At 41.9% G+C, this 14,427-nt stretch overlaps 1 protein-coding gene across 5 annotated transcripts in view; it reads left to right on the plus strand.

Annotated features, from left to right (window-relative positions):
- Positions 1 to 14,427, plus strand: part of foxp2 (forkhead box P2) — a 103,966-nt gene that overhangs the window by 3,133 nt on the left and 86,406 nt on the right. For 3 of the 5 annotated variants that reach the window (XM_035906773.2, XM_035906785.2, XM_035906789.2), the window contains exons 2-4: positions 516 to 667; positions 6,679 to 6,745; positions 7,937 to 8,003. The gene's annotated coding sequence lies outside the window, so the exon portion shown is untranslated. Of the gene's footprint in view, positions 1 to 503; positions 668 to 6,678; positions 6,746 to 7,936; positions 8,004 to 14,427 lie in introns of all 5 variants that reach the window. The other 2 variants (XM_006780619.3, XM_006780620.3) reach the window with 2 other exon arrangements.

Below are 14,427 nucleotides of genomic sequence, written 5' to 3' on the forward strand. Positions count from 1 at the left end.
CTGGAGAAAGCTGTGTAGGGTGGGGTCAGGGGATGTGGATTATAGAGAGATTGCAGGCTCCTCACACAAGGGTGAGTTAATAAGGAAAAGTTGGTAACATACTCACTGACCATTTGATTTTTATGCTTGCTTTCCCAAGTTAAAAAGATTATCTGGCTATGCTGTAAATTGACTTTAATCAAAACAGTCACGTATCAAAATGTCCTGTAAAGATTGTTTTTGCAAATATTACTACATCTTACGTCATCATGTATCCCTCCAAGGGTTGTAAAACTTACAAACAGATGACCACACTCCACAAGCTGAGATGTGTAGTTTTTTGCTGGCGTGTATCACAGTGTGTCTGACTCTAAATGCAAAGGAGCATTCATGCAAAGTTATAAAACATTAGCTTTGTGTACACAATCTTTCTTACAGTTATGAAAAATAAGTCATGCTTTTCATAAAGTTTAAATTTCTCCTCTTGGCTGTTCTACTTTTGACCGTGACCTCATATATTGTAGTCTTCCTTTCAGCTGACACCAAGCTGCAACCTTCAGGGGTGAAAGATGGAAGCCAGCACGGATTGCCAGAAACTGCAGTTCCTGTAATAGCCACTTGAGGCTGTCTCCAAAAGCGAGTCAATCTCCACAGACTCCAGCATTAAATCGCTGAACTCTACAGCCTGGTACAAAAGCATTTTATTCATTCTCTTTAGCTCATTTCCAGCTTTTTGGGAAGATTAGGTTTTTGTTAGAATTTATCCATTTAAATGTTATTTAAACTGCTATGAGCGACAGGTAATTGGAACAGTATTACACTTTTCTAGTCCTACCACTCAAAGGTGGGTGCTGACACAGTTGGATAAATGCTAGCTGTTTGCTGATTCAAGTCACTAACAGTACCTTCAAACCATGCAGCCTTTTGGAGCCTTTTTAATGCAGTTAGCTGACAAATGATATGGATTGCTGTGTTGTTAATTGTACTTTCAGACTTTCCAGGAAGTCTCTTTTAAGTTTGCTGAGTGATGTTCAAACGTTTTATTTGTATGTTGTTTTTCCACTAAATAGTAGACATCTGTGTCTGTATGATGCATCCACGCAGTCTATGGATGCACCTTGACAACCAAACTTCCACCCACTCATCCAGATGTGTTCACTTCTGGTTCTAAAAAAAGATGGAAATGCAGGATTCAAAATGTGGAGCCCACAACGGGCGATGTTGGTTGTGGCCACATACAACCATGGGTCCATTTGATAGCAGCCACAGACCTTACATGTTTTTATATCCTCAGTTTTTCTTTCTTTCTTTTTGAGTTAGCAGTTGCATGTTTACTGTGTGGCCAGTGTGGTGTGAGGGCATGACAGCTTTTATTCAAGTCACGGTCAGATGGACGATGTCCTCATGTGAAAAAAAAAAAGTGTTGGTTTTGGGGGTCTTTCCCTGAATTAAAGACAGAAGGTCACTCATGGTAAAAGGCAAGGTCACCGTTACTCAGACTGCATTCAGCCATCAGCTTGTCACTTGTAAACAGTGAGGACTGAGGTCCACTGAGGTTTAGAAGGTCTTTATATATGATATGTTAATAGAATAATGATTATTTTAATTAATTTCACAATAGAAATGTAAGAAAAAAGAAAAAGAGGTTAGATTTCATAATGCCTAAGTTGGTTTTTACCTTAAATAAATAAATAAATAAATATAGTATTAGTTACATTAGTATTAGTATTAGTTAGTGTACAGTTGTAAAGACTGGGCTTTATAGAATGGTTTGTATTGATGGGTTTTATCCTGTTTAGAAACAAAAACACACCGTGCCTTAAAGAGGAAGGACCTTTCCTCTTTACCCTAAGAGACACAGAGAAAAAGGGAAAAAATGTTTATTTCAAACATGTTGTGTGTGTAGGGGGGAAAAACATGAAAGAGAGGGGGGGGGGGGGGGGGGGGGTCATGACAGTAACAATTTTTGACAGGCACATTAGGCTGCAGAAAGAGCATCCAGCTCGGGGCTGAGGGCATATGGTGCTGCCTTCTGCTGGCATAGCTCTAGAACAAGTTACAGCACTCGTGCAGGGTCACGACTGTCTCAGGTTTGTTCTTTCTGTCTCACCCGTCTAAATAAAAACAGGGGGGAGAAAAATGGTAGTGGGGGGTTGGGTTGCGGTGGTGTTGAGCATGCTGGGCATAGCTTTGGTGTTGTACACTAGCCGTGTCTTTCAGCAAAAGGACAAAGAGAATGTTCCCAGTCAGGCCCCTTTGAGTCAGGACATAATTTGGTCAAAACGTGGAAGGGAGACGTTTGACATTTCCAGAAATGCATCGCTTTAACTTTGGATTGTTTCGCCACCATGCACTCTCCACCACAGTTTTTATTTCTGGCATTGCAAATGTAAATCTGCATAAAACATAATAGCAGTTATCAAGTTCAGAGCAAGTACAGCGTAGTGCTTTTCTCTTCTTTCACCATCTGAACACCCGGCTCGTGCTCCTGGATGGCAATCCCTAATCCTACTCTAAACAATGGCCATGTTTTCACCACACAGGCTCTTCTAGGTTTTCTCCTCTGTAATGTGGAGAGGATGGACTTGGATATTGTGGAGGATGACGCAGGGCTTTGGTTTGAAGGCAACAGATCGGTGGGAGGGTAATTACAGGCTACTGTGTGGCTCTTTGGATTTTCCCTGGATCACAGCTATAGGCCATGAAGCTCAGCCTCAAATGCAACTCTCTGAGAATGAAGTAAAATAGCCACAACATATGGACCCAACAAAACAATGGTTTATTTTTACGATTTTTGATGAGTGGTTTTTAATTTAGATTGTCACTCCTGGCAAGGAGCAGGGCAGATGGTGCAGACTTGAGTGCCCATCAGAGCCTAAATACCTCCAGGCAGCTGTTGGCCATAAACTTTTTTTCTCTAGCATTTTCTCTCTTTAACACGGCTCGGGTCAAGAGGAGTCAAACCTGTTACAACACCTGTTTCTGCATATGCAAATCTGTTGTTTTGTCATTTCATTAGGCAAGGCGAAAAGACGGGGGTCCCTTGTGGTTGCAAATGCGACTGGCACTGGGCCCAGTTGGCACGCTGCACTGTAGAAAGAGGCTTGAGGCAGGGTGAGGGGAGGGAAGACGAGTTTGGTTTCTGTAGCACAAGCGACTTAACCATTGGGTTCCTTTACATCACAGCTCAATTTCGGGGTGGGCATCAAGTTGGACTGGATGTAAGGAGGGGGGAAAGTTCCACTCTCTATTTTATATGTATATCATCTCTGTAAAGAGGATCCGAAAGTGAATGATGAAGGAAGGCAAAAATTGGCACACGTGTGGCTGGCACGCGCCACTCGCCTCCTTCACCCGGGATGGGGTGGGGGTACCCCCCCCTCAATATCCTCTCCTCTACTCCCCCTTCCCAACCTCATCCCTTCATCATCTGGCGCTCTCCCGCAGCGCTCGTCTCTTAACCACATGTGCCAGTGCAGGGCCTGCTCTTGCTCCGGGGCTAATTGTTCACTGGTAAAACTGCATGCTTGTTGGTGGGGGTCTCCCCTTCAACCAGACATAGGGATACAAAGCAGGGTGGCGGTGTGTTTGGGAGCGTGGGGTGGGGGGGGGGGCTCAAGATCATGATCTCTTCATGCAGTTTATTTTTCCCGTATAAGTCTGAAGATTGTCAGTTGTAATCCTGCCTATGTGCTGAATGCAACAAATACACCATGAAATTAAAGGTTATTGCAGGAGCGTAATGCAAAAGCTCTGTTTGAGATTACCAAAGCTGTTTGCAGACTTGCGGAGGATGAGAAGTGGGGAAAACACAGTATGTTTTCCTTTCCTGTGTTTGACAGTTTATATCTTCCTTTGATCACTGGATTGATGGGTCATTCTAAACAGATGTTTAGAATATTCAGACTTCCTTTCATTATAGTTGTTCAAAAAGCCTTTAAGGCATTACAGTTACACTCACACCAAATGGATCTATCAACATTTGAGATTCCAGATTATTTTTTAAAATACAAATTTGTATTTTAAGTAGTTAACCTTGGTGTGTTGTCGCTGAATTCAGTGTAGCGTGCTCTCTTGAACTTTTTCACAAGTGCCTTCATCAGCGTACACTTAAGAGTTAGATGGATGGAAAGACCCAGGACTAGTGCCTTTGCTGAGTTAATCTCATCTGATAACTGCTGTCTTCCCCTTCCTTCTCCTCCTTTCTTTTCTCCCACTCTCTGTCCTCCTCCTTTCTCTGCCATGGCTTGGTGGGTCTGATTTGTAGTTCTGCTCCTCTCTCACAGAAGGCATTAAAGCCAGGCCCCACAAGCCCCCTCTGATAGGGGAGAGTTCATTAGAGATGTGCCTTTGATGGGCAGCCTTTTCATGTGACTACCGGTTTTTCAAATACCTTGATGTAGAAGCTTAAGAAGCCATTGTGCAGTAAGCCCTCCTTTTGATGCGACTTATTTAGATCTGCATAGTAAATCAGGGGGGAGTAAATAACCAGCCAGCAGATGGAAGCAAGGAGATAAGGCAGCAGCGAACAATCGCATTTGTATTTTGTTATGATGTTGACAGCAGCTAAAATTCACTAATCTAGAGCCACTGATCTGCATTTCAAAGAAATCTCATTTAGCAGCGGGGAGGATAAAGTTCCTCTCATTGTGTCTATTTTATTGCATTCTTCGCTAATTTATCTGCCCACAGATTTAACGTGCAGGGCTTGGTGGTAGGAGCCGGCGTCCGTGCGTTGCATAGGGGGTCTTAAATACTGTGAAAGCGGTTACGTCTAGACTGTGAGCTGAGGGTAATTACACGTCTGACCATGAATAGAATGAGTTTGAAGACTCATCTTTCTTCAGGCAGGCCTGAATTGCTCGACTAACACTGATAAGGAGCATTTGGTCCCCACAGAAATATTGCCAGTGACTTTCCATAACGCCCCCCCTCTCTTTCCAACACCAAGGATGGTATTTACTTTTAAGATAAAGTTATTGTGTACAGTAATCTGACTTGTTAGCATAATGTCCTCTTTCATCACAGGACCCTCCTTTTTCTGCTGTGTGGAGGTATTTGTGGTCCAGGTCTTAAATAGTTTATCTTGACTTAGCGCACAAGCACTTTATGTAAATATCAGCCTATAGCATTATTAGACCTTCATGAATAGTTGAATGCTTTTGCCATATTTATAAGTTGATAGAATTTACCAATGGTTTTATACTTGGCATAAAGACATGTGTGTTATTTGTAAATCCCCACGAATTGGAGGTCATGCAGACTAATAGCATTCCAAATGCTTTTCCACTGAATAAAATATAACATCTGCATGGCCACAGGGTGCTGTGATGTTGGAAGTCTACCCAGGAGCAAATGATTTAAGAGAAGTGGGGGGCATTATCTAAAAATTATATTTTATATCTATATTATATCTAAAGTGGCTCCTTAGTGTAGTGGTTTACACATTCGATAGCAGGGAACGAATCCTCGGTTTGATCCCAGGAGCCGCAAGTCCTTTTGGGGTTGTGAAAGGAAGGGCATCGGGTTTAAAAAATCGGCCAAATCAAACATGTGGAGATACCTGCTGTGGCAACCCTTTGTGAATAAGGAAGCAGCTGAAAGTAGCTTATCCATATTATATCTAAAATTTGCTTTTTCAGATGTAGTAATCTCATCCACGTACAAGTTTCACTCTACTTAAATACACATTAAAACAATCGTTATTATTGGGATTCTGAAACTTTTCATGTCGGTTTTCCCAATATCCAGTCCACTGGTTGGTGCTCACCCCCCCAGTCTTAAACCTTCTTACCCCATTCTTTGCAAATATTGTGCAGCAATATGTGCAACGTTTTTTCCACAAACTCAAAACAGTGAGAAATTATACCAGTTGGCATGTTTTTGTTTTTAGCTGTGCTCTGTGAGCTCCGGGCCTTTTGCACAGTTCAGAGAGCACATTCCTTAGGATTCAGCAGTCGCTGGTTGCCTGTAGGGGTCATTGGAATTCTGGGAGAATAAAAGGGAGAGGAATAAAAAAAACATCCCAGAGAGGAACATCGAGCCCATTTTTTGCCCTTCATGCCCCCAGCAGCAGAATGTGGCCTCTCTGATGCTCCTGGGGACTTGTTGTTAGCCCCTAGTTCTCTAAATGTAATGCATGTGCAATAAAAGTGTCCAGATCAATCAGTAGCTGCAGATGCAGTTGTATTCTTCTTTCAATGTACTTGTGTGATTAACACAAAAATCATCAGTGCTAATGGGCTTTAAATTATATGGATACCATAGCATGTGTACTTAGATTCAGACAGCTGAATGGAAGTATATGAGAAATCAATCGTGTCAGGTTAACGGTGTGATTTACTTGGCGTTGAGAGCTAGAGCCTTCCAGGCACTGCGCCTTTTAACTTTACAGAGATTGAGCAGTTTGGGGGCAGGGGAGTGTACTGTACCGTACATTGCCTGTTGGTGCATGCATTTACACACAGATATATACCCACACACATATGCTCTCAGGCTTCACAGCAAAAATCCAGGTGCACTTTGTTGTCACAAAGTTTACTGCCTTTACCTACAAACCTTACAGAAAATAGTTATGCAATAAGCCATCTAGCCCACACTTGTTAGTTCCAGCACTGCATGTTCCTAGGGGGGAAAAAAATCAGCGTGTCATAAAGTAGTTTTGGACTAACAGTGTGCTTTTGTTTTCTCTTATCTCAGAGAGCTGACATTGCTGGACTGCTACCCCACCTGTGACGGACAACAACAGCAAGTTCTCTCCCTGAGGGTAAGTATTTGAACATAGTCCCGTCATGTCCGTCGGTCAAAGCATGCTGGACCTTGGGAGGGATTTAGAGCCGCATGTATTTTCAAAGCTCTGTGTTAAAATTAAAAGTACACAGTGCATTGCTAAGGCCAATTAATCTTTCCGAGTAAAACTCGTATGTAAAACAGTTGTGTGTTTGCATGCAATGACTGTGTCTTTGTTTTTAGTCTGTGCTTGATAGTGTTACGGTATTGTTAACCTGCCCGTGTTAGGGTGATTGTAGTGGCTGGAAGAGGTCAGTGGGGCCCCATTCCTCCTCAAATGTAACAAATCTTCATCTTGTCTACCTTGATAGAATTCCCCCTTCACTGGGCAACCTTTCAGTTGTGCCTGTTTGGTTTTCACACCCCAAGGATTTTCAATCTACTCTTACTTAGAAGTTATGATATGCACTATGGCTGACAAATGTGAGCAAGCTTGGATTTCTTTTTTCTTTTTCTTTTTCTTTTTTTTACTTTTTCTTTTTTATGCAATTGATGTCTTGATTGAGATTTGTAGCAGAACTAGAATTGAAGAGGGGTTACATTGTTCCTAAATTCGGAATATTCCACATGTATCTCTCTATATTGGTGAACACAGCAGGTGGCAAAAGTGGGACTCCACCAGTCAGACTTTTTCCATACAAATAATTATGAAGTTGAATTTTGTGAATTGGAATGAAGAGTAACAAACAAGGAACAAAAATATATGACTATTAAAAAGCCCCAAAACATTTATTTATGATTTAAATCTAGTTTATTTGCATGTTTTATTCCAGCCTAGTCCGTGTCTTTACTGCATTTTACCTCCTTTCGTCCTCTGCTCTCTGTTTCACCGTCTGTGTCATATTGTGTGCTGAGCTCTGCTAAGCAGAGCTTATGAGAGTAAAGCCGACAGTTTTTCTACCATTTATAGAACAATGTTTGTTTACAATAAAATCACAATGCAAGCAGCCAAACAGAACTTAAAAACATTGGAAACTGTTGCATTAAATTAAATAGAGCCCACAGATCAACCCGTAGCCTCAGATTCCAAATCCGGCTATTTCTAGCTATTGAGTCAGTTACAAAGTATCTGCTCAATACATGTCTAGACAAATGCGCTTTTTTTGTTGTTTTTTTCAGTGTGCTTCTCATATTTATGGTCCGACATGTTTCTTATTTTTCTTTTTAGGGATGAAATATGTATACAGTGCACCCGTAGAAAAAAGCAGACGACAAACACTGTAAAGTGCAAAGTGGTAAGTGAAAGCAGTTTTCATTGTCCTTGCATGCCTGGTGTTGTGTTTTCTTTCAGATTAATGTGTCCACTGTAATGAGGCACATCAGTCACGACTGCTGATGGGGTTTGGCTTTAGAGAAACAGTCCTGGGTGCTGAAATGACAAATCAGCCGAGCGGGGGATGAGAAAAGTGTACATATCAGTGTATCATTTTCTTATGGATATTGGTCATATGGTCTGGAGGGTGTTATTGTGACCTTATTAAAAAGAAAAAGCACAACTGTTGTATAAAGGTTGCACATGATAATCTGCCATTTTACATAATGCAATAGCCATTTATTTATTGCAGCTAATTAAATGCCACAATTATTCTGTCAAGGCCAAAGACGGAGGAATGTTTGTCTATTTTGCAAGACAATGCATAAACTTGTCGAGGTGGAGCTATTACATTTTGGTGCCAATCTGGTTCATTTCCAAAAGACGTAAAAAACTTTTTTCTGTGGTTGATTTATTGTTTGAAGCTAGAAGTTTGTCTGTTTGCCTTGAATCAATTTTTAAAATCTATTCAATCCATAACCTAACAGGAAATTTTTTTTTTCTTAAAACACCATCTTGGAGTACAGTCTTTGAGGTTAAAATGTGATTAAAGTGTGTGCACATAAGCAAAGACACTCAGCATCTTGGGTGCAAGACCACTTCCACCTTCCCATTGCTTTCATTCCTGAGTGAAACAGAGTCAAGATTTCTTTTTCCACCTAAAAGAGATTTAAACATTACTTCTTAATTTGTCCAGTATTCAGTTAAATCTTCAAAGATGAACTCTTACTGCATATCTGCTAGCCTAAAAATGTCCCTCTAATCATTGCAAAAATGTGTAATTGCCTCAACACTGCAAGCTGCACTTCCACCGTAGACACATATAAAAAATCTACAGCAATTAAGCATATCTTTGGCTACTTTAAAGAAGCTACAGCTCAGTCTGAACAGCTCTCTGCGCACATTTCCAGTTTGAAATTGATTTCTTGTCATAGATCAGAGACCTCTTGTCATACCATTTTCAATCCTCAGATGGTTTCTCTGAGCCCGCTAACTGTCGTCCCTGTGAGTGGGCAAACAGGGGAACCTCCACGGGTCTTTACCCTGGGCACTCAGAACAGTCGAGGGGGTAGAGGCAGAAATCAAAGGGACTTGGATCATTCCCCATTGGCAGCCTCCATTGTCTAGCTGATTTGGGATTGGTGGAGAAGGTGAAAACTGCAGGGTCGGTGTGTGGGGGTGGATGGAGATCAGGCAAAGCAACCCTTCTTTTTTTTCTAATCTTTATCCACCATTAACCCCAGTGCCCCCGTGTGTGGCTGAGATCAGGGCCATTGGTCAATCCCCCATTCACTGCCACCCAGAATATTTTAAAGTTAAGCTCCATCGCTTAACAAAAAAAGTCTTACTCATCAAAGGTTTACTTTCCCTTCTTTCCCCCTTTTCCTCACTTTTGCACTCACTCCCAAGGATCTGCTGCCGTTCTTCATGCGCCCTTCTCTCTATGGTCCACTGTTTTGTCTTCACACTTAAGAAAGAGGGAGGGGGAGAAGCTGAAAGTTTTCTGGAAGTTCCCCAGTTTCCATTTTTCAATTTAATGAAGTTTGGTTTAGGGTCTGATTGTGTCATACTGTGAGCAAATTGGAAGAAAAGCCAGTGACATCTTGCCCTTTGGTGAGCTCTCTGATTAGGAGATGTCCTGTTCTTACATTACTTCCATGAAGGAATTATTTTTGCATACCTGACATTTATATTTCCAGCAATTTTTTCCTCTGCTTTTTAACTGGTGCAAATGCTCCATATAAAAAACAGTTTAAGAAGAAGATAGAATTCAGTCCAGGTCCTCTTCTCAGTATAAACACTTTAGATGAATCTCTTTTTCCACACTATACTTTTTTCCTAGCAACTATCGGGTATTTATCTCACTCACATCTATCTAAAAAAGAAATAACTGAGGGTCAGAGTAAAAAAGCAAGAGAGGATGTGGCGACGGAGGATGTCGGGTGATGAGTAAAGAAAAGAAATTGCACGGCGAATGTTTGTCCTGAGTGCACAGTTGCTATGAGAGTGAAGTTTGCAAGGAGGCTCAGAATGAGTATTACCATCATTACCTCAGAAGAAGATGGCTCTATTGATCCTCTGCGGTATTCCCCTATTTTTCTTTCATGCTATCTGTTAGCCAGTTGATTATAAATTGCCAAATCTTCATTCGAATATGAACGGATGAATCTGAATCTAGAATATGTAATTTAAGAAATTTTAATGCAGGAAAAAGAAAGTTAATTTCCCTCAGCTAAGGTGGCCTGCCTCAGCATACTTTGGGGCCCTTGCAATAGTTCTGTATATGTGTGTATATGACTCGTTGGAAATACCGCATGCAATAGGTTAATTTCTGAAGAAAAGGGAGCAAAGATCTGCTGTTTCAAGTGTTATTCTTTCCTTGCAATTTAATTCAAGAAAATCTTGGGGCGTGGAAGCAGGGCCTGATGGCATCTCTCCAAGAGCCTGAGATTATTGTGAAACCCAACCTGAGGCAGGCATGACATCAGAGAGGCCTGACTTTAGGTTGAACTCCTTATTTCAGGTGGGACGAATTATGAGTGGGCTTCGCTCGCAGGTGATCGTGTCCAGTGAATCGGTCGCACACAGTCGCGCATTCTTCTCCCAAGGTCTGAATGCTGATTGTCTTGACAGATTGAACTCGTGTGTTATCACCGAGCTGTCACGCAGCCTCATTTTTCAGCCTGCACAAATAGTCGAACGTTTATGTTAGCCCTTCCCAGCGCAGTGTTTTATAGGGATATCGCCATCGTGACATAAACTAAATCCTGCAGTGTTTTAACCTGCTGATGAGTTCTGTTTATGTAAGGGTCTGCATGCTAAGGTGCGGTACGTGGAAATAACCGAGTTGCCAAGAAGTTGCTCCTGAATTCTTGGGAGACACTAAAAATCAAACATTATTTTAAATGTGATTACAATTAACTTTTTGCACGTTAGCTTTGTGAACTTAAGTCTGTCATAACTACATTTAGGGTTTTTTTTTTAATTTGAGTGACTCAGTTTTGCTGTTTTTAATTAATGGTAGAATTCCTCTCTATGATAAGACTTTTTCTCCCCCCCCCCCCCCCCCCCTTTACTTTCTCTCAAAGTAAAAGTTTCAAATCAAACCACACGGTCACAGCCACTGAAAAAGCTTTTACTCCAGAGGCAACAAGCCAAGTCCTTTGTTCATAATGATCATTTGATCGCAGCTTGAAAAGGGATACAGGCGGCAGCGAAATCCTACAAGAGCTTGGAATCTGACTTCCTCACCACAAACCACAAGCCTAGACAGTGCAACCGCTACTACCTGGTTGGAGGCGAAATGGGTAAAAAGTATTCATGTGTGTGGAAAAACACACTCACACAGCATGCTCGATTTGGGTCATGGAGCTGACAGACAGTGGAATGTGAATGTGTGTATGTTGACAAACTCCACTGCACTCTGAATGGGGTTTGTGATTACACCTCATCATGCGTGTTGCATCGGTCCTGTCTCCGGCCCCCGATCCTTCTCCCTCCCTCCATCTCTCTCCCTCTCTCTCTGCTTTCCTCTTGCCTTCCACTCTCTCCACCCCCCCCCACACCCCCCCAATTTCTCCCCCTCTCACCGCAGTGCCTCTTGGGCAATCATGTGGTCACACTACCTGACTCCTTGCTGCTCAAGAGTGCAGTTGACAAAAACAGCCCGAGGCCCGTCATGTGGAAAAGATTCAGTCGGCACACAGCACACATCCTACCCCCCACCCTACAACTTCTCACTTTCTCCCGCTAAGTAACTGGAGCACCGGGGTGTTTCCTTCTTCTGCTCACCTGTGAAGGAAAATGGCAGGGCTTTCCTCCTGTCTGGCCATATGAGAGAGTGGGTATTTTTGTGTTTGCAACTTTGCAGCCACGGTACGTGGATGCCGCTTTAAACAGCCGTGCAAAAGCGCATGTGGGTGTACGTGTGTGCTTTCCACCCTCTCCCTACCACACTCTGAGAGGTGCAGGCAGTTTCTCTTTGTCTGATGAGTTGCACACCTCGTGTCATGTAACATAAAGCTGGCGGTCAGTGAGAGCTCTCAGCTGTCAGTCAGCTTGGTGGTCCTGGCCTGTCGAGCTGCTCACCTGTGTTTATTGGACAAGACCCCCTCCACATTACCCAGGGAGAACATCTTGTCTCCCCTCCTTTTCTTTTTCTCTTCCTCTCTCCCATGCCTTCTCTTTTATTTTGTCTCTTTTTATCATTCCCTTTGTCTGTCCTTCTTTCTCTTCCCGTTTCTCAACATAGTATCATTTTTGTTTAACTTCTCTCTCAGTCATTTTTTAAAATCCACCCCTACCTCCCTTCCCGAACTCTTCTCCCTACTGTCCTGTACAGTTTATTTTTCTGGCTTTCTTCCCTGTTTTTGCTTTTCTACTATTCTTTTGTTTCCTTCTCTCTCCTTTCCCGCTGTCCGTTTGGATTTTGAATTATTTTGGGACCTCTTTTGTCACTCCTTTGAGTTTGAAGCCAAAGAGGCGGTGGTGTTCATCTTTTCTCTGCACCTGGATGAACACACGCACGAGCTTGCTTGCACCGCCGCTGGATGACTGATTGAAACTTGTGTCTCAAAGTTGCTAATGTTCACTGAAGCATTATATTGTAGATAAAGTAAATAAACTGGGGTACCATGGGAGAAATCTCTGGAATAGACTGCTGAGATCTCGCAGATGACACACACACATTCACATGCATGTAGACTGGCAGAGGCTTTCTCTCTTTCACTTACACAAAGACGCACACACTCACACATCAAGCAAATGGCTGAAGAGATGTCAGCGAGGCTGAGGCGTGAGCAGAGCTAGGGCGCGGAGATATTTTCTATGGCTCAGGAATTTCACAAGTTTAATGTTTTTTGAGAAGCTCTCTAGAAAAATAACAGTTGGACTCAAGGATCTGCAGTCAAGTGGTCGATTATATAGCAAGCATATAGCTATAGAGTCTATTGTTAGTATCTATTTTAAGATCTAATGAAAAGACATTCTATCCTTTACTTACTGAACTTCGTAGCAGGTAAGTAAGTCATGCTTAACCAGGTAGTTTTCACATATTTCACAGCGTACCCATAGCCAGAAACCTTGGACTGTATATAAAGGATGGCTGTAACCACAATTATGTCATCCAATGAGTTTGTAAAGTCCAGTTATGAAGCTTTGATTTGAGTTTTTTACCAGTGCTAGATTATTTTTGGAAGGTAGAAGCCGTCATATTATACAAGAACATTTAAGGTTAACTTGGCAGATAATGCTAGTAAGTTTGGTTAAAATGATGAAGGCCATACCTAGATACAGATGTTGTTATTTAATGCACAGCAAAATAAAAAAAATAACTATAACAATAATTTCAACCACTGTAGCACAGATTTGTTGTATGGGTGGTACCACAAAGCAACACGTATTATTTGTCAGCTAATTGCATTAAAGTGCTCCAAAAGGCCCCACACCGCAAACATGATCAAGTGAGTCAAACTAATAAAGGTTATGCTAAGAGACAGTTACCGGCTGCAGCTGCCTTTGTCAAAAATCATAGATAGCATATTCCAGTGAAAGCAGCCAAAACAATTAAAATGTATAACTTTAAATCATTAATGTGGGAGATTTTCATGTGGCAGTGAGTATTCATTCCTCCACCTTTGGAGCCAGCCTCAAATGGCTTTTTGAGGAACTGCAGGTTCTGGCTTCTTTCTTTAGGCCTGGAGGTTGCTGCTTGGCTAAAAGCTTTTCATCTTCATTTATTAGCTCTCTCTCTAGTCTGAACTTTGTAATTATACTTTTCTTTCCAGAAGTTTTTTTTTCTTCACCCTTTTGAAAGACCCTTCTGACTTCAGTCAGTCCAATTCGAATTATTTTTGTTGGACAGACTTAATAGCTAGGCTAGTTAGCATATTGGTTAAATGTGAGGGCTGACTCTTTGTGGCTGCAGGGTTTTAAACCAGTGTCCACTGAATGATCCCTCAGTTTAGAATACTTGTGAGGTATTAAAGCCACACATCAATAGAGCCCTCCATTCATATTTCCACCTGGTATTATTTAAAACTCTCCTGTATTCAGTATAGTTCCATTCTGTGCTGTAAAGTGGTATTGGTGACATGGTAATACATTTGCATTGTGCCCAATGATAAATACTCTACCAGGTTTTACTCACTCCGCTGCTTCCGAATGTGTCCGGACAGCGCCTATATTGTCAAAGGCACGGGGGTCATTCAAAACTCGGTCTCCCTCCCTTCTGCCTTTTGTCAAATATTGCTGTGCGGGTGATAGTTTTCTCATTTATTTAGTGAATAGTTGGCGGGTGAAAAAGAAAGAATTTTACATTATGGAAATGATGGAATGGGTTATAATCT

This window comes from Neolamprologus brichardi, chromosome 17 (assembly GCF_056152115.1).
Source record: "Neolamprologus brichardi isolate AB-2024 chromosome 17, ASM5615211v1, whole genome shotgun sequence".
Taxonomy (NCBI): Eukaryota; Metazoa; Chordata; class Actinopteri; order Cichliformes; family Cichlidae; genus Neolamprologus; species Neolamprologus brichardi.